We start from the raw sequence: 23,844 nt of genomic DNA, 5'->3' as shown, positions 1-23,844 counted from the left end.
AAGGATGTCAGGAATGAGGAGTCTGTGTCTGTGTGTGACCTCCCCGCTCTTCGGGAGTCAAACACCCGCAGCACCCTAAAGGCGACGGATCGAGCGTTTCCGAAGATCTCAGCTTCGCCGTCTACTCCCAAAATCCCGCCAGGCTGACCGAAACGCGTGCGGCGTCCATAAAGGCTCAGCCACCCTCCTGTGCCCAGGCTGGCGGCTACATCGGTCCTGTGCGTGTCAGTCTGGGTCGCAACTGCCGCCCCACTCCTCCCGCCACCCACCTCCGGATGCCTTGCCTTGCCCTGCCTTGCCCTGCCTTGCCCTGCCCTGCCTTGCCCTGCCTTGCCCTGCCCTGCCTTGCCCTGCCTTGCCTTGCCCTGCCTTGCCTTGTCTTGCCTTGTCTTGCCTTGTCTTGCCTTGTCTTGCCTTGTCTTGCCCTGCCTTGCCCTGCCTTGCTTTGCCTTGCCTTGCCCTGCCTTGCCTTGCCCTGCCTTGCCCTGCCCTGCCTTGCCCTGCCTTGCCTTGCCTTGCCCTGCCTTGCCTTGCCTTGCCCTGCCCTGCCTTGCCTTGCCTTGTCCTGCCTTGCTTTGCCTTGTCTTGCCTTGCCCTGCCTTGCCCTGCCTTGCCCTGCCTTGCCTTGCCCTGCCTTGCCAACACCAGAGGGGATGGTGGATTGCTTTGTGAGTAGTGGATGTATTGTAAGGCTACTATAGTCATAGAGCAGGGAAAATTGTTTCATAGGTGCAGTTTAAAATAAATAGATGGGTAAAACAGATTTATAGAGAGCTATTCTAAGTCAAAAGGGGAAAGGGCAAGAGGCACAATTAGCAATAAATCAACAAGGCTGAAGGACTCAAGGACTTGAATATGAAGACTGGATTTCTTTATGGCAGCAGAAAAGAACTGGTATTGTACCTTGAACAAAGGGAAAGGGTTTCACAGAAGATTTATCTGGCATCATGGTAACTAAGGTCATTGGAAATACTAATCGTGAAAGTGAAGAGGTTCACTCTCCTAAGAAAGTTTTGTCTTCAAGACGAGGAAATGCAGAAGATAAATAATGTCAGCTAGCAGTAATTACCTCAACCAGGAAAAAAGAAGCAGGGTGGTGCAGTCATGTGGTAAGAAGGGCATACAGATTGAAGGAAATCTGGCACTATTAGAAAATCAAGAAGTATTTTGCTTCTCGATTTTAATAAAGATGATTGCATGAAAGATGGATGCAGAAGGAAGATGAGTAATGAGAAGAAAGTCTTGGGTAATTACTGTAGTGGGTGAAAACAATCTTGTCCAGTGTGCAAACAGGCCAAGTGTGTGGAGATGATGGTGAATGGAGCACAAATTCTCACTCTAGCACTCAAATTCTGCTGGAAGACTTGCATTGAAGTAAGAAATAAATTAGGGAAATAATTTACAATAATCTAGACAAAATTTGAAGGAAAGAATAATTATAGATATGAGAATAAATGAAATAAAAATTAAGTATGCAGTTACATGAGGTGTTACTTCAGCAGGATATCTTTCTGTGTTTTCATTTTTCTTCAGGAAATTAAATTAGGTAGATGCAGTCTATTTGGGATCAATAATACCTGGTGCTGTCCAGACAGGAAACAGCTGTTGAAGCAGAAGAGCATGTGGATCAGGAGGCAATGATAGAGGGTTTTATATGGGAGGTGTCAGACTGAAGGAAAATGCTCTGTGTGATTCATCATTGCTCCTGTCATCCTTCATCTTTTCATTACAATAGTGTCATCAAGAACACAAGCAAGCTAATGAAATCTACTGTTGACAGAGCTGGGAGTAGTTAGTATATTGGACTAACTGTATGTCTCTTGGAACAGGTTTAATGAAAATATAATTAAATTCAATAACATTAATAACATGCAGATATTAATAAAAAATTTCTTCCATTGGCTATAAGATCAGCATTTGGATAAGAGAGTCTAGTTAATCTTGAGATGAGTAGGAGCTGCTTAAAAAGGGAAGCACAAGCCCAGCAATGTCAGATAAGTAATTTCAGAAAAGATCTGCAGTACAGTGTGTGAGTCTGTCAGCCAGTCAAGAGTAAATCAGTGTTTGTTGTGGTTTAACCCCAGTAGGCAACTAAGTCCCACACAACTGCTTGCTTACTCTCCTTCTCTTGGAAGGAGAATTTGAGAGAAAGTAAAGCTCATTGCTCAGGTAAGAACAGTCCAATAGTTGACACAAGATAAAATATACAAAAATGGGGCTTAGAAAATGGACGAGGCAGGAAAGTTAAAACTGAGGGCCAATGTCAGCATGAGAAAAAGTGGGTATAAACTGAGTCAGAGTACTAAAACACTAGAACAGATCTCTAACAAGAGTGGAAGGAGCAAAATCAAGTCACAATCTGTAGTCAATCAAGTCAATCTGTAAAATTGAGCTGGAGGATTTTCTAGAAGGAAATACGTGGTGTGATTGACTTCAGTGGCAATGAGATTCAATAATCCCTACAGAGTATTCTGACATCATTCCATAAACAAATATGCTAACATATAGCAATGCATACAGCCCTGGTGTCTCCAACACATGAAGGGGTGTGGTAGAAACCACAAAAAGGGGAAACAGGAAAGGATGATGAAAATGAGACAACACCGCAGTAAACTGGTTTTATAAAGGAGATGATTAAATAGGGACTGGATGACAGTGATAAAATAATTGGAGAATGGAATCTTCTTCCCCTGTCTCAAAATACTAAAAGCAAAACAATCAGCCAGATTCAAAGGTATAACTTCTGGAAAAACTGAGATACAAAATATATTATTGTAAAATGCCTATTTGAGTCACTGAGTCAATTTCTGTAGGAAGGCACTGGAACAAAAACTAAAATTACATCTGTAATAAAAAGAAGGACACATTTATAAAAGAGGAGATCTATTTTTCAGTATTTTATGCTACCTTAGAATTCCTTAGCAACAGTAAATAATCTTCTCAAATTTTGTATGAATTTCTTAAGTATTATGGACTAGAAAGAGATCTAATGTGGTGTAAACAGGCTTTCTCATCTATCAGTCTTTTTAATAAAAAAATTCTTATATCATCCTTTCAGGCAGAAATTACTGCTGTCAGAGATTACTTAGCCCAGATGGTCATGGGGCAGAGCTAGTGGGAATACAATTCCACAGTTCAGGGACATATTTGCACACATTTCTTGGGCTTATTTTGTGCTACTGGACAGAGGGTATGTTTGTATATGGTTTTACACTTTCTATAAAGGCACTTCCCTCAGCAGCCAGGGAGTAAACCTTACTTTGTTACCTAGTCCTTTGGCAATTCCAGCTCAGTTACTCAGAGAAACAAGTGCTGTGGGCACAGTGGTCAAAGGCTGCTCCTTCCAGATGAGCATTTACTTTCCAAAGCACTATGTGTTCTTTCTGTGACTTTATGAGAGTAAATACAAGAAAGCTCCCTTTCCATGGCGTAACACATGTTCCATGCTCCAAACTTTTAAAGCCAAGTGAAGCAGCCCCTGTGAAAAGCCTGAGAAGACTGAAGTTTATCCCTCCTCCAATACAGCCCTGCACCACCTTCCAAAAGCAAAACAAAGGAGGGAGGGAGCAGAGATATTAAAAGAAACTACATAAGCAAGAAAACAACTTCTCTCTGTACTGGGAGAGATCTCCTGGCCAGCAAAAGCCAAGCTTACAGAGCAAGATATGATCTTCATTCCAGGGCAGAGAAAGGCGGGAGAGAGGGAACGACATGCTCCATGCACTCTCACCTCCTCACAGGTCCTATGAAGTTTCTATAGCAGCACAATAGCAGACATTTTTCTCTCTCCACAAGAAAGCCTGAGTAATGTTCTGCAATTATATTAGTCTGCATTTTAATCAGATTTTATCTTCTTTTAAGCTTGCATTTTTTCCCCATTTCCTCTTTATGTAATGGAACCAAATTCTAATCCAAGAAGTGAAAAGCTCAAAGGTTTTGTTTTCCATTCAGGGCTGGCCATCTGCTGTCAGTATTTATTTTTTTTTTTCATGCTGGTTTGTGCCCCCAGAGCACTACAATTGTTCTGCACATAGAGTGCTGGTTTGATCTGGAGAGTTGGGGAGACCAGTGGCAAAATGTCTTGAATTAACACAATCTCTAATACCTAATTCAAAAATATATGTGAGAGAACATAGCAAAATTTTTGTTTGCCATTTTAGGAAAGCCTCAGGATCTATATTAAGCCTTCTAAAAACTATGGGATTAAAGTTACATTACCAACCTCTCTCAATCTCACCTGATGTTACAACAGAGTCAGTTCATCAAGAGGCTAATGCCTGGGTTGCATTAGGGAAGGTCAGTGACAAGTCCTGCTGTGCCAGGCCAACTGTAAGATGATGTTGACACTGGCAGAGGAGTTCTGGAGCTGGTACAGTTTCTCTCAGTTGCTAAGTAAACGAAGAGCTTGTTTCTTATTCATTCTTCAAGTCTAACCTCTGCAGATCCTTTAAGTTTGTGGAGTCGTCACCCAGAAGTTGCATCCCTGAAACTGCAGAGAGGGAAGGCAGTGTTTTGATTACCACCTCCCCAAATTTCAGCTGGTACCTCTGGGCACGTAGCACTGGTGAGTGGCCCCGGGGGCTCATGATCTGCCCTGCTTAGGGTTTCAGCTGGAATGGCACACACCCTCACTGAACATGTGTTGAGCTGGCCTTGTGCTGAAGTCATAAGGTACCGGAAACTTAAAATTTCTAATATAACTTTTTTAGCAAGAAGGATGTAAATTGAAGTCATAGTTGCATAGTACAACAAAAAGCTATGATGCATGAATGTGTAGGTTGCAAAGTTAATTGCAGAAAATACAGATAATGCCAGAAATAAGATTGCCTGGGCAACCTTAACTCATCCACCTACAGGCATATGCATTTTATTAGAGCCTTAATTGCATAATATCCTACCATTACACTATCTCCTGAGATACTGGCAGTCTGTCTTCTATTTGCCCATAGGAACAGAGAACCTAAATACACTTGAAGAGCTGAATGTTATTCCACATTTATTTTAAATAATCAATTAATCAGCCCATGCTGCAGCACATGAAGCATTCCCTTTGTACAGGAATTACTAACTCTTTCATAGGCTTATCATGGTGTATAGCATGAGAAAGATGCATGAGAAAAGTTCAAACTCCAAGTGAACTAGGTTGCCTAAGCCCAGCATGTACCTGCCACTCCAACTCCTTATGGTTGGTACCTCATCTTGAAATACTTCAGTAATTTACATACTCAAATACTCTGTGGCAAAGTCCCATAAACACACTGCACTGAAGCAGAGACTGCAGCCCTGAGGTTTGAGATGGGCAGCTGAAGCTCAGAAGGAGTCCTTCTCTCTCTACCTGAATGAACACCAAATCCCTCAGGACACTAGAACAACTTGTGCAGCAAGACTGAGAGAACCACATCTCACCCTACCTCAGGCTCTGACCACGGCTCTGAGCCTTCTTCTGTAAATGTCACAGCCTGGGGCCAAGGCCTTCTCTAAAACCAAGGAGAAAAATGACAACCTGAATATGTAGGCTGCAAGCACGGCGGTAGATCATGTTAGGTCAAGTACCTGGAAAGGGTGATGGGATGGGTGGGAGCTCCTCAGCAGTACCAGGCTCAGGTCTTTCAGCTACAAGTGGTGCAGCAAGGGGCTGTGAGGGCAGTCAGGGGGAAATGACAGATTCCCTTAGCGTAGCAAATGGTCCCTGTGAGAGGAGATGATAACCTGCTGCCAGCTCACATGAGAGGGATCATGGAAGAGAGCAGAACTCCTTAGAGCAAGGAGCAGCTCATCAGAGGGTTTTGCAGACCTTAAATGCCTGAAAAAACTAGGTACTTTATTCATCTTGCCTTTCAGTAGGAAATGGAACTGCATACCATTTTACAGATGCAGTTGCTGTTAACAATCTGTAATGGTTTTCTAAAAAGCTTGAAACTATTGAGATTTCTGTAAGGAACCAGGTGATTCAAAACATTTTGTCAATATCCAAACTAGATAAACAATAAAAAGATAACAGGGAAAACTGGGAAGTAAATTATTCCCTCTTGGGAAACACTACTAACAAGATATATAGGCATGCAGAGTACAGGACATGGGTTATATTCTGCTTGACTGTGTTTCTATTTCATAAATTTCTATATTCTATTATGCTTAAGGCTCAAAACCACAGGTGAAACTCAGTGAAGGATGTGTTTTAAAGCATTTAAATGAACAGGCTTTGCTGTCCACAAGGCAGTCTTAACAGTCTTAAAAACATTTTATTCATCAAAGTTTCAGGATCGTCATTAACATTCACACAATTACTATGCAGGCAGATGACTACAGATAAGCAGCCAAAAATTGTCAGAGGAATGGCATTCATTTTTATTAGCAAAAAAACATGAGACTTTGCAGCTACTGCAACACCCAACATTTTAATAGCAATCCATTTTTCAACAGTACACTCTTCAGCTGGCTAAATATGCACAAGGATTAAACACAGGAAGCTTAAGAGCAGACTGTCATCTATGTTTGTTTTCTGTAAACTGCTTTGTGATGATGATGAACTGCACCACAACAGAGAAGTATAGTTTAGTGTTATTATATAGATGACTCATGTAGCATCTACAGTTTGACAAGAGAACAGGTTTTTGGTTTCTCTTTTTTTCCCCCTAAATAAAGCAAGTAGTTGGTCCAAAAATAGAAATAACACTTGGAAGAATGCAGCTCCTGGAGGAATTACAAATTCCATCTACTGAAAACACAGAGGTTGGTATGCTGGGGCATCTCTGCTGAGAATATTGTGCGAAAGCCATTAATTCCTCATCTGGAATGTAAATCTATGCCGTCCAAATGGGATTTAAGTGTTTCAAGGTAGAACTTCAGTTCCCGGCTGGAACCAGATTTTACCGGTTGAGCAATTTTCATGGTCATTTTTGTATTTGCTTTCTTGCTCAGAGCCCAGAGTTATTTGCCTTGTGCTACCTGCAGTGTTGTGGCATGGAATGGCTGGAATGGGTCCCCAGGCGAGGAAGGAAATGGGGCCCTGGTCCCGCCAGCCACCAGCTTTTCTCCTCCTTTCACCCTGGCATGGCCTCCCAGCAGCCTGCAGGGCGGCTGGCACGCTGCTGCTGCATCACATTCATTGCACATTTTAAGGTATAATGCCATATTAATAATAGGAAGGAAGAAAAGCATCAATTACTGATAGAAGGAAAATATTTCCATGTGTTTCTTAAACTACGACAGAGCACTTTTCCCTTCTGCCCGACATATTCAGGAACTCTGAAAAGAAATAATCTTGTTTGCCCGGAATAGCCTGGAGGCCTGTTTCTGTGGCTGAACTACAACTTACCTTTAACTTAGTCTCACTGATTTCTCAGAAACAAACTAACAGATGTAAAAAGTCTCAATGTATGAATTCATTGGTCATGTTTTATTCTGAATAAATCACATAAATACCCATCAAATGAGAAAGAACAATTCTAACAGAGAGTAGCTTATTGTCTCGCTTCTAGCTAGAAGCTGGGGATGTAAGAGCCTCAGACAGGCTGTGCCTGGGTACCCATGCCCTGACACACCATAGCCTGGGGGACAGTTTTATCTAGCTGCCTAGGAAGCATTTGTCATTCAAACCAGATTGAACTTCAACCTCAAGAGGAAGTTTCTTGTTCGCACTGTCCAAAATAAAGCCCGTTCTTGTTGGACACAGCTGAAGATGTGAAAGAAAACCGGGGCTTAAAGTAGCTCCTCTGAGAAAGGTCTCTCTGCTGGGTGCATGCTAGGGCAGCAAGTTTTGTCGAGAGCATGAGGCCCATAAAACAAACCAGCTAGCTAAAGGCAGAGAGGTTTCCATTTGTATCTGTTGGTTTAATATGCATTTTCCTTAATTTCCGGTTTCCATGGAGTCACTATTATGGGATGGTCACAGAAAGGATGCAAGTACACCACAGCATTTGCTCCCTGTCCAAACAGGGCAGGTGACTTGGACTCATGGCAGCCTTACAATGCCAGAAAGTGACTGGTCTTCTCCAGGGCTCTCAGCAGCAGACAAGCTACCATTTAGGAAGTAGGACTGGGCTTGGTTTTGTTGTTAAAAAAAATAAAAGCTCTGCAATATAACCTTAACAATCAAGACAGCCACTGACTTATCCTCCTTTCAGTATTGTTCCTGATGAGACCTCACAACAGCTCTGTGCTTTTTGCATCAGGGACATTTTCCTGTGCTTGGAGCAGGTCATCTGCACTTTAAGATGAAAGGACATTTAAATGCAAAATACTACCCTTTATCCCTTTATATGAGTATGTAAGAAAATGCCTCATTATATTCCACTGTACTACTGATGCAGTATGTGTTTTCCTAGAAGTTTAAGTCCTCTGTTGGTATTAATAAAAATTTACATTAATTTTCATTGTGTGGGAATAGAATTACAGACTACAGAATGCATTCCCATAGTCTTAAGTTGGGGAAAAAATGTATCTAGAAAGTCTGGGAAAATTTATGCTTTTTCAGTTATGTTTGTAAAACAGATTTTTTCTTTTATATTGAAAAGGAATTCTAGCCGAGACTGACTTGTGACTCAAGATATTATTTCAAATTGCTTGAATACTAAGAAAGAATACTAAGAATGAGCACCAAGCTAGCTGTAAAGCAAGCTATATGCTTGCTAAGAGCAATAGAAAAGAATGGTGTAATAAGTCAGGCTTCAGAGCAGTTCCAATTAGAATCAACTACTGGAAAATTAGGCAATGTTGAAATTTGATATGCATTGGTTTTTACTGCATTCCAGACAAAGGATCACTGTATCTGCAGGTCTAAGTACAAATAGTAATTCTCCACAGTAGTTATTGTCAGCATCTTTCCTGAATTCCCATGGGTGTGAAAGGGAATAGATTTTGCACACAAATAATTAGGAAAACCAGTCAAATAGGTGTTATTCCAGCCATACTGCTTAGCTGCAGATGTAGGTTAACAGTTGACTCACTGCTTAAAATCCCACATTCTGAAACGTCTTGGCATCTGAAATAGCTGAAACCTCACAAACTGTTAATAGGATTTCTAACTGAGAAGTGGAAGTTTTTTTGCATTAATATTACATATAGCAATGAATAAAACACTAACACGTAACTAGAATGTTTTTCACTTGTACTTGAACAGTAACTGCAATCTCAGCTGTTTCAAAATATGTATTCTTTCAAAATACCAGGAGGCAGTGGTACATAAAAGATTCATTCTCTTTTGGTCTATGAATCAGCTATAAAAAAACTGAAGTTGCAGTTTGTTCTTCTGTCCTCTCAGCAAGCAGTACAACTACATTATTACTGATCTGGGAGAGATTGTAATGTTAACTCTGAAATAAAAACTCATGAAAAAAAGTCAATGCTTAGTAAAAATACTCCAGGGGGAAAAACAGAGCAACTGGTACAATAAAGCATAATTTTCTCAAACTCTACTCTTACAGTATTTTCTAAACCAACATCTATATGTATTAATGGATATCCCATTTTCTTTGACTACTAAATCTTCTGTAGAAGTTTGAACTTTTTGTTCAAAGTTGTAATAAGATATTGCATTTACAGAAAGAAACCTTTTTTTCAAGACTCTGCAAGCTGTACAGTACCTCATCTGCGCCAATTTAGCTTACAATTTTTACTCACATTAGGACAGGCTGTCTTTTAATTAGCAAAGAAGTACTAAGCAAGGATATTTTATTTGTCATCTCTCATTATTTTTTAAAAAATGCAGAGGCAAATTATGTGAGTTTTGGTTTGTCTTTCAGGCCTATAGCTCCACTAGCACTTTTAAAATTGCCCAACAAATTCTCAGGGAAAAATCCTTTGAATGTGGTAGAAGAGACATCCAACAAGTAGAGAATGGGAAATAAATTCTGCAAAGGAAGTGAATCACAGCCAGCACTTGTGATGGGGGAAGAGAAAGACAATGCAGGCAGGCTGGATATGGAAAGTGGAGCTGTGGGAAGAATGCATTCACTCTATAATAATATTTTGTAGTCCATAATGCATAAGTTTCTTAAATACAGCCATACAAACATACTTTTTGCAGGTGGCTGTTTCATCATTGTTACATCCTTGGCATTCTGTCAGTCACCAAAACTGACAGCAATGATCTGCAACAGCATCTATGGACTGAGAGATGAGCCTGCTGCCAGCCTCACCTGCAGGCTCTGCCAGAAATGGACTCCTGCAATCCAAGCAGCAGAGGGAAACACAAACAGGATTCATTTGCTTCAGAAAACAGAGCAGCTGCTGCCATGAGCAGAAGCAATAAGAAACCTACCTCTTTGCTTTGTTCAGCCCAGTCTCTGTCCCTGGCCAGATCAGAAGCTTACTGAAATCACATAGGATTCTGGAGCTTGGTGGCCTTGCCTCAGGCTCTCCAGGATGTGAGAGCCCTCCTGGAACTGAGGTGCCCAGAGTTAACTTGAGTGCCACCACTGTGAGCAGTAGCTGTCAAAATGTAAAGAGATTGTCAAGACCTTGAACAGCAGCGATCACGGGTCTGTCTCTGGTCACACCTCAGGATGAAGCATGTCCCTATCTACTTGCTCCATCTTCCTGTCACCCAGCCTAACACCAGGGCAAACCCAACCAGGCTCCTCTGCCTTTCCTCACCACCACCTTTGTCCCATACAAAGTCACATGCTGAACCCATCCTTCACACTTGTCTGCCAGCTCCTACCCTATGCCTTGAGCAGTATTTTGGCATCCTGAGCCAAAAGCATGGGATCTTTATTGATGGTGTTCCTGAAGGCTTTGGTGCCAGGCCACCCTCACACCTGAGGGCTTGCTGGGCAAGAAGCTAGAGCTTCCCCCATCCTCCAGCAGTGCTGATAGGACACCCCAGGCAGCAGATGTCTGCCATCCCAGTGGTGGCAAGAGGAAGGCAGAGGCAGCTCCAGTTTGGAGTTCACATCTGCTCATGGTCTTCTTATCAGTGCCATGGGAACTGGCACACTGCAGTGGTGCTGTAAATGAGATCAATGGCCTAGGTCTGAAGTTGGGAAGCCCTGTCTCTCACGGCAGGTTAGTCTGTTCACTCTCACAAGGGTTTTTCTCTGATTTTTTTTTTGTCCCCTCAACACCTGCTTATGTATTTTACCCTGGCTAATTGCCATAAATATCACATAAGATAATGCCGGTGGATTGTAGGTGAAACTTGTGGATTCAAGAATGGCTTTGTCAGGGTGTGTATGAGGAAACTTAAGCAGGACGGTGTGCAGGGATGTTGAGGCTCCCAGGGAGAGGCTGCCAGCATGGGCAATGAGGCTGGATACAGAACATGTACAATTTACATTTCATCATATATTACTGGAGGACATGTACTTCATGTCTAGAAAATGAATCTATTACTACAAGATGAAAATTCATACGCCACAAGGCTTGTTTTTGGCCTCGCTGCAAGGCTGTACTCTTAGGAGCAGAGCTGTTGTGAAACAATAAGGGACACGCTCTGATTCACCGTGCGATCCAGCAAGAGCTTCCAAACCATGGAGCAGTTGTTTTCCTTATAGCATCCAAATGGCTTTTGTTCGCCTGCCAAATTCAGCTGACATGTCCTGCCTTGCAGCCCTTCGTGAAGAAAGAGCAGACCCAGATGGCACACAGCACCGCACAGTCACGGCTAAGGCAAGCTCCTCCGAGCTCAGACATACCTTAGCCCTCAGAGAAGAAAAACTGTGGGTAAAGAGATACCGAATCTTTCAAGGAGACAAATGGAAGCAATATGTGCTGTAACAAGTACTAGCGGGCTATGGTTTTGTGGTGCATGCTTTTTTTTTTCAGAGAGCCAGAGTAAGATTAGTGTGGCTCTCCAAGAAACCCCAAACAAGACCACTGATACAAGAGACATATGAGTTCTTGAATCAGCACCATTGCTCCAGGAGGTTTCTTAGGAGGTTTCTCCTGCTAGTGCCTTACTTGCTTCTTGAAATCCCCAGTATTCAATCAGCTTTAACAAGAGGAAAAATGACGTACACAAAAACAATTAGGGAAAAAAAGTACATGTAGGTGACTTCCTAATGGCAGAAAACTCAGGATAGCACTTCATTGTTTTCAAGAAACCCAGGATGGTTCCCCCCCTCCTTTCTTCTTCCTTCCCACCTTCTAAGTCTGCTGATAGATATTATGGGATGTATTAATAGTGGCCACAGAGTGTGCATTTCTAAAACCTGCTCTGTTCTTTACCTAAGTAAAGAATATGTAGTTAGCCTTCTCCAACTGAAGAGAAATATTGCAACAGTCACCTAGATGTTAGTTGCAATGCTGTATTTCTTCTGGCTCTGAATTATATCTAAAGCAAGCTGAATTGCCTGGTTTTTCATTTTCCCCATCTCTGGAATGAGGCAGTAATTTTTCACATCACCATCAAGTACACACAGCTGTGTGGATGAAAAGCACTATCAAGGTATGATGCATCCTTAGTAAAATGTTGGCTTGCAAAAAAAAAAAATAAAGTGCAGGTGCTTTCAGAGTGCAAGTGAGGCCAGGTTGTGCTGGCTAAGGATGAAAGTTGGAGCAGCTTTCTGGGAGTGAAGTCCCATGATTCCCTAGGAGGGATTAACTTCTATCAATTTGGCAAGTTGGCAGAGCCACCTACCTACAGCTAACTTAAGGATGAGGCAAAAAGTCTGGAGGCTTTGGCTGCCCTGTTGTCAGTGGTGGTCATCCTCTCCTGGGCGATGGCCAAAGCACCTTCAGGAGGACATCCACAGGACCTTCCGTGACCCAGCAGAGCTTCACGGGGACTTTCCTATCAGAGTAAGTGGGAAGGATACAAAGCCAGTCCACTCCTTATGTCCAAAGGGTCACATGATGACCTTGGTTGTATGAACACTGATGCTGTGAAGATTATAGCCCCAGGTTTACTAAGACACAGTCTTAAAGGGGACAGTGATTCTCAGAGACATGGGTAAGTTCTTTGAGTGCAGATCTTCAGCTCACTTTTTTCTCTTCAGAGGGCAGAATGATGGAGACTGCCTGTGACTGCCCATGATGGACGAGAGATTGACGTGCTCATCCAGAAAGCAGAAGACCTACATTCAGTGTTCTCTCCAGCCTGAGATGGGTCAAAGCCATATCTTGCTCCTTTCAGGACTCTCCTTCAGCCTCTGGACTGGATACTCCTATGGAGAGGGGCATTACCTGCCTCTTTTCTCAAAGCAGAGTGATAGCACAAAAAAGAAACAAGCTTCAGAGGACAGAGAGAGAGAGAGAACACACAAGAAAAGTGCTTCCCTATGTCATCCACTATTGTAACATTCAGCTGAAGGAATGAGGCATTTGCTCCAGAAGAGCTTATATAATTTCAACCAATGCTTTACAGCACTAAAGTCAGAGAAAAAAACACCCCAAATGAACAACTAAAAACTCTAGTTGTCATTTAATGAAATACAGATGTCTTCATTAACTCTGAATGCTAAAAGGACTTTAGGAGCTGTATACGTCCATTCCAGCTGTAAGAATAATTAATATGAACAGTCCTTCTCTTGAAAAATAGAATTTTCTCCAGCAACAATGACTGTTGCTAGAATGCCATATCCCATATGAGCAGAGGCAAACCAATGATTCATTCATACTTCAAGCTGGACAGGTATGGCTGCTGTCCTGTTGATGAATGTAATGCTCTATCTCTCACTAGAGCACAAATTAGATGCCAGCCCAAGCCAGCCTGTATTATCATAATGAGTCAATATGCACCGTGGCAACTGTCCAGACCTCCCCTGGAGCCCTCTCATGCTAGGTGGAATCAGGGGTAGTCCAAAGACATGACTTCACAGACCAGTCCTGTGACTATTAAAGTCACAAGCTAAGATCTGCAGTGGTGATAACTGGGGGTCAAAATTTGCCAACTCATCAGCAAGGCAGCCTAACAGTGATCAGTTTGAGAGGATAGGTAAAATTTGTTAAGGTCATAAGCAAGTGCGTGGATTTTGTGGGGTTCTTTTTCTCCCCTTGCCCCAACTCTGATTTTGAGATCAGCAGGGGATGGAGACTGACAGTGATCCAGGCTTCTGAAATGCTCAGAGGGAGTGAAGATCAAGTTCAATTAGCTCTTATTTGATAAGCAGGGAGCCAGTTGCCAGGATATGGGGCCAGTGCAGTGTGCTGGCATGTGTCATGCATCCCAGGCTTGCTGCTAATGCTGCCCTGCCTGCCAGAGATGTTTAATGCTGCTCCAGCCCATTTTTGTAGGCTGAGGCTTTCTATTCATCATCAGATTTCTTATTAAAAGGACAGCATTAGGTCTTTCTTTTGAATCTGTTTTCTGGGTACTCAGGGATGTCATTAAGCATTAAAGTCACAGGAATCATGATACTTGTATCATAAAGTCTGCCTTGTACCTGAAACATGAGAAATACCATCTCAAAAATAATTTAGTTAAATAAGACAAAAATTACTCGGAATAAAAGATGTTTGTACTTCTTTTCAAAGACCAGTGTATATTCAACATACTAGAACCCTGCACAAAGGTTAAGTTTTATAACAGATATTTGAACAGGAAAAAAATGCTTTAAAAAACTGTGTTGAGTGGAAAGAAAGACACTCAGCAAAACTAAAACTAAGTTTTGCAAGGGCAGGCAACAATAAGGTACCTTATCTTTTAGAATTAACTTTTTGTTCTCTGAGATGTACAGGTTAGTGTCTTGGGAATAGAGGCAAAGCATGGAACAGTGAAAATCTATGAAAATCAAAAAGTAGCTGCTGAGTTACACTGATGTTTCACATTTTGAAAATATCTTCAGAAAGTTATTGCTTAAGCAAAAGCAACAAGGTAGGTTAAAAATCTCAACAATCCCATAATGTCTCAAAACCAAATCATAGAAATTAATGTGTTAACTCTGGAAGCTGTTGAGATTGAACTTGCAGGGCATGAAGTAGCCACAAAACCCTTTGAGATTACCATCTTTTAGGTTAGACCCATTTTTGGTAGTATCTCCTACTGTGTTTACAAGTTGGTTAATCACTACTAGACAGTTTGAATGCAAAGGAGAACTAGGAGCTGGGGGAACTCGTAAGACAAATTTCTGGCTCACAGGTTTTAAAATGTAGAGAATGAGACCAGACTGCCCAGACTCACTACCTTACTGGCTTGCTGGAATGGGAAGAGGAACAAGCACTGGTAAAGAAGAAATACTTGTAACTTAGCATTAAGTTGTTTGGCATCATCTCTTCCAACTTTAATGTAATACTGATGTTTTAAAGCAAGTAAAGAAAGACTTCTTAGAGGAATGTGATCCCAAAGCCTCAGAAATTACAGCCACATAAAAAAGAGAGGTAAAATAACATAGCAATACTCCTTTTACAAAGTTCTAGGAGGAAAATTACAGGCAATTTCAGTCCCATTGCTATTTTCTTTACTGCTTTGAAGGAATGCAGTAGGTTACCTGCATTAAAATGGCAGGCTTAGAAAATTGTTCTTTTTTACAGGCTGCAATAGCAGCAAAGTCCTCAATGCCTTTGGACATGTCCACACAGCAAAATAAAGGACACCAAATAATGTGGTAATCCTCAACAAACTTTTATCTTGCTACTACAGATAACAATAGCATCAAAAACATAGCAGTTAGAAAGGGCTTTTCACACCAGCATGTGTCTGTAACATTTACAGAGACTGCCCCAGGAGAGTTTATATTTGGTTTGCTGTTTTGTGCTCCAGTCTGTGTCTGTCCATCATGTTGTGTAGGCTTGTTTTCTGTCTTATAGGCAGTAGATGCAAATCATAACTGTGCCTAATTGACAGAGCTCTCCCCCACTCACTGAAATCTGAACAGGTTACAGACGAAACTGAAGCACATATAACATCAAACACCATCGCAGACTGTTAGCAGGGGGTTATTTTGCATATTTTCACTTTATCTAGTTGAAAGGAATCTGTTCAGAAAACAATCTGATCTGCCAGTCAGACTATGTATTCATTGACTGTTGTAAGCAAAATTTCCCATCAAGCTGAGGAACATGAGAGCAGGAAGTCTCCCCTTGTCCCACTTTTTGCAGTGTTTGCCACTGCATGTTCAGCCTTCAGTCATTTATAAGCAGAAACCAACATACCAAGCTGGCCCAGACACCAGAGAAGTGCCAGCTCAGAACTCCATTATCTACAAGCTAAGATGCATCTCTGTGACTGTGACAGACGCCTCTTTAAGTTGGGTCTGGGTAAAGCAGTACTTTTCAGGGATAAGACATGTCTTCATTAATGGCTTTCTGTTGATAACCTCACTGGCGTACATTTTTCTAAAGCAGATGATGAAAAAGCATACAACCTTTCCTAATGAGACCTTGTCCTTTACTGTTAAATATCTCTAAAAGGGATTCAACAAGGTCACATAGTCCAACCCCACAACCCCCACCCCAGGCAGGAACAACTAAATTTAAACCATCTATCACAGGAACTGCTTACTATATTTTCTTGTCTGGTCACACATTCTTCTTAACCAACCTTAACCTTTCTCTTTCAGTTAAAAGAGGATGGATGATATTGTTCTTGCTCAGTAGACTTCCTGCTGTTTCTCTCTTTCAATGTGTTGTTTTTGCTGGATGTTTTTCTAAGTCAAATGCCCTTCCTAGGAATCCAGGCACCTTGTTGGATCTTAAACTGATGTCGGAGTTCACTGTTGACTAATGTGCATAGACTAGGATTAATGCCATTTTTGTAAGAAAAGCAAATGTTTGCAGGAAAAGAATGGGAATTAATATATATTATTGTGCACATTGAGATATACATTGTGGAGACTATGTTTTCTGTTTCTTATCTGATAATTTCCTTGATTTCCTGGGACAGATTCTCAGCTTAAATAAACAATTTCCAGTGGGACTGACCCATGTGCATTTATACTAAGCAATAAAATGTCTCTCAGTCTCAACACACAGTGTGCTTGGGCAGCCTGAAATGAGAATTCACAATATTTCTCTGTGGCTCCAGCTGCACTGTATTTTAAGGTGTCTACCAAGAAAAGTATAAACCTGTGGGAAAACACAGATTTGTTTGCAATACAAGTTACCAGGAAAAGAGCACTTTTTTTTTTAAATTTTTTTGTTTGTTTGTTTTTGGATAGAGATTTTACTGGTAAGGTGCTGTGCTTCAAAGGTGTATTTTGGCCACAATGCTATGCTCTGATGGAGCACAGGAAAGCACAGACCGCAAGAAATCAGCTTTGGTAAATGAATGTAGCATTAACACAGTTATCACATAATTATGTCTCTGCCATCCTATGAAAAGGTTGAAGAGTTCTGGAAAGCTCTGGAACAGAAAGGGAATTAATATAAAATCGCCATTTTCTCATATTTCAAGTGATGCAGAAGGAGGTAACAGTCTATCCATTTTCACTGTGCATTTTTTCAGTTTTCATGAGCAGCAAAAAGAAGGAAGTCTCCTGCCTGTTTTCTCCTCATATGTATTAAACTAATTATTCTGCTTTAACAAGGGGAACTCTGTTCTCATAATTTCCAAGTTTCATTCCAACCCCTGCAGCTAATCATGACCATGGTCGCTGATAATGAGTAGTAAATTGTTATAGTCCTTAGAGCCTGATAGGTACATTCCAGTCTGCATCATGTAGCCCTGCTGCTCTATACATTATTGTTCACAGATGGTAGCTGTCAAACTCTGTCAACTTCATATACACATTCAGAGAGTTACATCCGCATTCCTGAAATTTATGGCTGCACAGACCTCACCTTCTAAGGCCCTTAATTCAATAACATGTCACGTCCCTTCAGTCTCACCCTGCTTTAAAATACTTTCACCCACTTACAGGGCTTCAATTTAGGGAAAAAAAACCCAAAACACGAACCCTACTGAGTTATTACAATGTAAATATTTTAATAGAATGGGGTGGTAGTAGGGAGGGGGGCAGGGAGAAGCCTAGCTGAGTTTAAACAGCTCCATTATTACATGAAGATTGATGATCAGGAGCTAATGGAGCATTTTCTTTAAAAGTTTATTTAACTACAGAGAAAGTGGATATAGATATGTGTCTCTATTGACTGCCACATCACTGAGTCTTTGGGTAACAGTATGTAATATAGAGATATTTGCCAGGGTTTCATTGTCTGAAGGGTATTATTTAGACTAACTTTGCCTAAGTTTAAACCCCACAAGGAAAATAAAAACATATGAATAATTTCCATTTCATTTTAAAAGCACTGCTTTTTACTTTATTGAATATTTCATTTTGAAGATGGATGTCCGAGGATTCTGTCACTAAGAATAATAATGAAAAATTATAAATTCCTTCCTTTGCCCAGACTGAGATAATGTGCAAATTAATAAACAGGGCAAGTAAAACAAATAAATTAAAAGATATTTTTTATTTTTTCTGACTAGCAATGCAAAGCTATAACTAGTAACTCAGAGACAATACTTGTTGATTGTACCCCACCTTCTTCATTGAGCTCCTCTAGCCAAGCTCCTGTCAGCTTAGGGAAGGAAATACATGAAAACACCTTTCCAGAGCTTTTGCACTTTGAAACTGGCCATGTCTCAAATTCATCTAAGACCATCTTCCAGAAGGGACTCAAGGAAAGGAAGTTGCAGTAGTGGTCTGTAAACTGACAGCATCTCAGGGCTAGAAACAAATCAGCCAGAGCTCTGAGCTGGATCTGCCCTGGCATTTTCCATCTCTTAACTACCCAAAAAGGCAGAAAGTCTTTAAAACTGAGGGAAATTGGATTTTATTAGGATGTGTACATGACAAATATCAGAAATGAAAATTATTGGTATATAGCTCATTCTGTCGCACTGTGTCCTGAACTAAAGGCTTGTTTTTTTTAATTTCCCTTTTTCCACAAATGAAGGACATGAGCATTGCCCTGCTGACATCTGTGTGAGTGTGTCACACATGGCAGGAGTGTATCATGTGCTGTGAACAGCACACAGGTTTACCACTAACTCAACAGCCACATTGGCTGTGCAAGAATTTAAGGTAATCTCATGCTGCGAACAAACTGAACTGAGTTTTCCTCCTACATGTCTTTCAGACTAAAGTGAGTTCTTTTCCATGAATAATGCAGTAGGATGTATCTGGTCTTGTAGAAACACTTCAAATACACCCCCGCACCCTCAGTAAGAGAACTATGCGTAATCTGATAGGGTTATTCTGAAATTCAGTTTCAATGCTTGTGTCTCCCTTCCCTCATTAACCTTTTTAAAAGAACCCTAAGACTCACCAACGTCCCTGGTGGGAGCTGGTGCTGTTATATGGCAGCACATGCATTGTCACATTTATGGCCATCTCCTCCAGTGCTGTATCACTATGAGCCCATTGTTGCAGCAGTCGTGTATATGCCACATGAAAGGTCTGTAAGGCTATAATTTATCCAGAGCTGCATGTTCTGAGATTGCAGCCCTGGTGACCTTGAGGCCATCACAGTGGGACTCCTTTGTAGGTTACCCCACTCAAAAGTGAATCCTGCCAAGATGGAGACACAGCCTGGGTCAGAGGACAGCTCTTGCAAAACCTTGTAAATAGCATTCTGAAAACTGCATGCTCTGATATGCCCTTCCTTCAACTTGGGTAAAAGGATAATAATTAAATAATTGCAAAATACATCAGATGCTACTTCAAGTACTAACAAAAAAGCTAAAAATGGAGAAGGATTTAATGCAGGTTGTGACTTTAAATCTCAAAGTGTGATAGATCAGGGTATCTAGGAATACAAGCAAAACAAAATATGTCCCCCACCTGCCTTCGTTTCTCCCTCCCCACCCCACAAAAAAAAAAAAAGCAAAAATGCATCCATACAATTAGTAAAACATTAACAAGGTGAGGCATGTTTTGGTAATCTTTGATTTCTGAGATTCCAGTCTGATTGTCTTGCTGCCATAAATGGGTAACTTTATCACAGAGAAGATAAATGGACTCAAGGCTCCAAAATTACTGAGATATCTCAGTAAAAGTGGCTCCAAAAGGGGCTGCATTATCACAGGTCTGGACTTGAGTCAGGGAAACATCAATAGTCAGGAAAGCTCTCCAAATCGCTGAGAGATGTGGTCTATTCACAGCAACACTGTCCCAGTGGCCTGTTGTTTGGAGAGCTGAAGCAGAAGGATATTTGAAAGCTTTTCAGTAAAAGCTTATCTGGTTTCAGATATTAGAAAGGGGGAAAAAAGCAATTTATAGGCTGTGATTTTATAAAGGCTCTTATACATAGGTTTTTGCCATGACAATACGATGTCTCAATCTGTTCTATATTTTATAGCACTTTGGGCTGAGAAGAAATGAGCATTATATGGCACACTACCTGCTAACAGAGCCACAACATCCAAAAGCTGCAGAATCAGTCACTCAGACCCATTCTAGCCCTTAGTCTCTTCTGATTTCTTGATAAAAATTCAGCTAGAAGTGCATGAGATATCTGAGAAAAATAATCTCAAGGATTAATCTGGTCTTCTTTGTAATATCTATCTTGATCAGCCAATTGTCTAAATGAAGGGAGCCATGGATACCAATTACCCTTTTAGGTGCTGGTCTATCACCTGTAACATTTGATTAAGATCCAGAATATAATAGGGAGTGTGAAGAGCAGCAGGCTATAAGATAGTGATTCATACCCTCTGAATCCTATTGGCCAAACTATTGGTCTGTATGATTCTACAGTGACCTGTATTTGGGTGGGAAAATATTTCTCTCCTCCTATTAGTATGTTTTATTGCAATAGCTTACCAAAATACAGACTTCCTGAGCATGACAACTGTGTGCAGCATTCAGCAAAATGTGGCTTGGAAACTAGCTGATAATTTAAGTGTTAATGTAGGACAAATAATTTCAATCCATACTCAAAAGAAACTGCTAGAAAAATACATGACTTTTGGAAGAATGATTATAATTGTTATTTATATTAAATAAAGGAGAAAACTATTCATTTGGTCCTATCTATGAGAAGAAATGCAGGTTATAGAGAAAAAATCTAGTAATTCTAAGATTGCTTGGGTTTAGATTTGCAAACCTTTTCCATTGTTGCAGGACCCTTGAACCAAATCCAAGTTTGAAAGCCACTGAAATTTGCTCTTTTCAAAATACAAATCTAATCCTCTCTAACTCTATGCGCTGCTTGATACAAACAAAAAGTCAGCTTTTTTTCCTGTTTATGTATCAGTTACACCTTAACTGAGGATACAGTGGAACCACTGTACTGGTGACTTGCTGCTGATCTCCACCACATTCCTTCAGGTGCCAATTGGAACAGCCTTATCAGGAAGATTTGTGCAGGTGCAGCAGGGAGCGTGCTGGTCTGGCAGCAGGCTAGAGAGCATTTTTCTGCTGAAACATCAGGGCCTAATTACACAGTATTTTTCATTGGAGAACATATACAATACAGGGGATTTCTGATCCAAAGTCCACAAATAATAGCAAAAATAATTTTCTAATGTTAACAAACGTGATTTTGCAATATATGCTTTTGCTTCACTTTGACAATAGATTTAAACAGAAACATTTCTTTGTTGAATATTTATACAGAAACATTTATTTGTTGAGTGAAACTATATGAAAAGTACACAAATTAATAAGTAAATAATAAAATCATTTACAACTAGCTTGTAAATAATGCACTAGGTACATGGGTTTTTAAAATGTATATGGTCCATATTACTCTGCTTATTTTCCAAGTGTTTTTTACTTTGAGCAGCTGGATTGTGGACTTCCAGGCTTACCTGGCAGAGAGGTAACGGTGGGTAGCAGGAAGAAGACATGTCAGAGGCACAAAACTAACATACTGGAGGGAAAATAATTTAACCCAGCCTGCTGTTCACCTTCTCTTCTCTGCTGCAGGCTTCTAAGAAGATGTAAATGGAGGTGAAGTAGCAGGTTAAAAGGCCAGCACTGGGGGAGGCAGCCTGGAGGCAACTCTGGGCAGGGAGCTGTGGGAGCACAGGAAGGTGCTGGCCAGCTAAGATGAGGCTATACAGAGAATTTGTTTCATGTGAGGAAGTGCAGGAAACTTATTTCTTTTACATGAACAAACAATGTTTTAGATCTGAATTAGAGTAATTACATCAGCAGCAGTTGCCAAAACCACTCCCTCTTCTAGGTAAGTGTCCTGGTTTCAGCTGAGATGTAATTAATTTTCTTCTCAGTAGCTGCTACAGGGCTGTGTTTTGAATTCTGTACAAGAATAATCTTGATGACATACTGATATTTTGTTGCTTAGTAGTGCACACTCCAGTTTTAGGACTTTCCAGTTCCCCATGCTTTACCACTGAGGAGGTGGACAAGAAGCTGTGATGGAGTACATCCAGGACAGCTGACCCAAACTGGCCAAAGGGATATTCTACATCATAAAATGTTTGCTCAGTATGTAAAGTGGTAAGGGAGAAATAATATGCCTTGTTTAATCATGGATCCTGCTGTAGAAAAGCATCACAGGTGGAAGAAAACAAAATGAAATCCACTATGACAAGATGTGGAAACTGCTGAAGGAAAAGGCAAGTCAGCTTGCAGAGATGAAACCCATCCAGCTAGGTTCAGACATCACCAAACAAGAAAAATGGCCAATAGTTCACCTCTGTACTGATTCACGGATGGTGGCACATGCCCTGTGGGAGTGGTTGCAGCAATAGAAGCAGAATAACTGGCAGTGCTGAGGTAAAGCACTGACAGCTTGATTGTGAAGGTAAATCATGTGGGTAGATGCTCCTGTACCCAAGGGTCAGATCACTGAAGAACAGAAGAATAACCAACAGGTGGATCAGGTTGCTATGACTGAATTGGCTCAGGTGGATTCGTACTGGCCTCATAAGAGTGAATGGTTTCTAGCTCAGTAGGTCCATGACAACCTCGGCCCATTAAGAGATGCAACATAGAAATGGGTTCATGACCAATGGGTGCACTTAACCAAAGACACTGTGGCATAGATTGTGTGTGAATGTGAAACATCCACTGCAATTAAGAAAGCCAAGTGGTTAAAGTCTCCCTGGTAAGAAGGATGATGGCTGAAATATAATTAGGGGGAGGCCTGACAGATTGACTAAATCACACTCCCACAAACCCATCAAGGCAAGCATCATGTGCTTACAATAGTGGAAGAAGCTGGAAATATATCCTGTGTCCCATGCTACTGCTTGGAACACTCTCCTGGGTCTTGAAAGGCAATCCTTAAGGAGACAGTATACCATAGAGAGAATTGTCAGACACTGGGACTCATTTCTGAAACACTCAAAGAGTGCAGCACTGAGTGGGTATATCACATTCCCTGCTATGAACCAGCCTTTGGGAAGACTGAAGAATACTGTTAAACACTCCACAGAGAGCTGTGGGTGGTGGGACCTTCAAACACTGGGATACACATTTAGCAAAGGCCACCTCCTTAGTCAACACTAGGGCATCTGTCAGTCAGGCTGGCCCTGCTCAAACGAGACTGTTATGTACTGTGGAAGGGGACAGAATTCCTGCAGTGCACATTAAAAATATGCTGAGGAAAACAGTCTGGGTTATTTCTGCCTTAGACAAAGGCAAACCTGTACATGGTATTGCTTCTGTTCAAGGACCTGTGTGCACTTGGTGGGTAACGCAGGAAGATGGAGCACTCCAGTACATTCCTCAAGGGGGATTTGGTTCTGGGCAATAATGATCAGTGATTTAAAAAGTGTGATGTTATTTACTGTATAATGTGGTGTATTATAATTTCCATGTTGATTTATGCCCATCACTACACTAGGCGCCTGTATCCATCACTCTAGATTTGAGGGTAAGAACATGACTTCCTTTTGATCATCATGGTAATAAAGAATGAACTTTAATAAAACAGAATAAATGCAGCAGTGACAGAATCAGAACTGGCTTTAACATGCAACAGTCCAAAATGACACACCACAGACTCCTATAATGGAAAGAGCTCCAGGTCACAAACTAAATGAACTCAACA

The 23,844-nt window shown here is 41.1% G+C and overlaps 1 long non-coding RNA gene across 1 annotated transcript; it reads left to right on the top strand.

The window, feature by feature from the left end:
• Positions 1 to 27: 27 nt before the first annotated feature.
• On the top strand, positions 28 to 14,661 carry LOC140683930 (uncharacterized). The gene is made up of 2 exons (XR_012055595.1): positions 28 to 218; positions 12,939 to 14,661. It is a non-coding gene; the product is annotated as an uncharacterized lncRNA (long non-coding RNA).
• The last annotated feature ends 9,183 nt before the right edge of the window (positions 14,662 to 23,844 follow it).

Source organism: Taeniopygia guttata, chromosome 4 (assembly GCF_048771995.1).
Source record: "Taeniopygia guttata chromosome 4, bTaeGut7.mat, whole genome shotgun sequence".
NCBI lineage: Eukaryota > Metazoa > Chordata > Aves > Passeriformes > Estrildidae > Taeniopygia > Taeniopygia guttata.
Note: the sequence above shows the minus strand (reverse complement) of the source record. Positions and strands in the feature narration are given on the sequence as shown.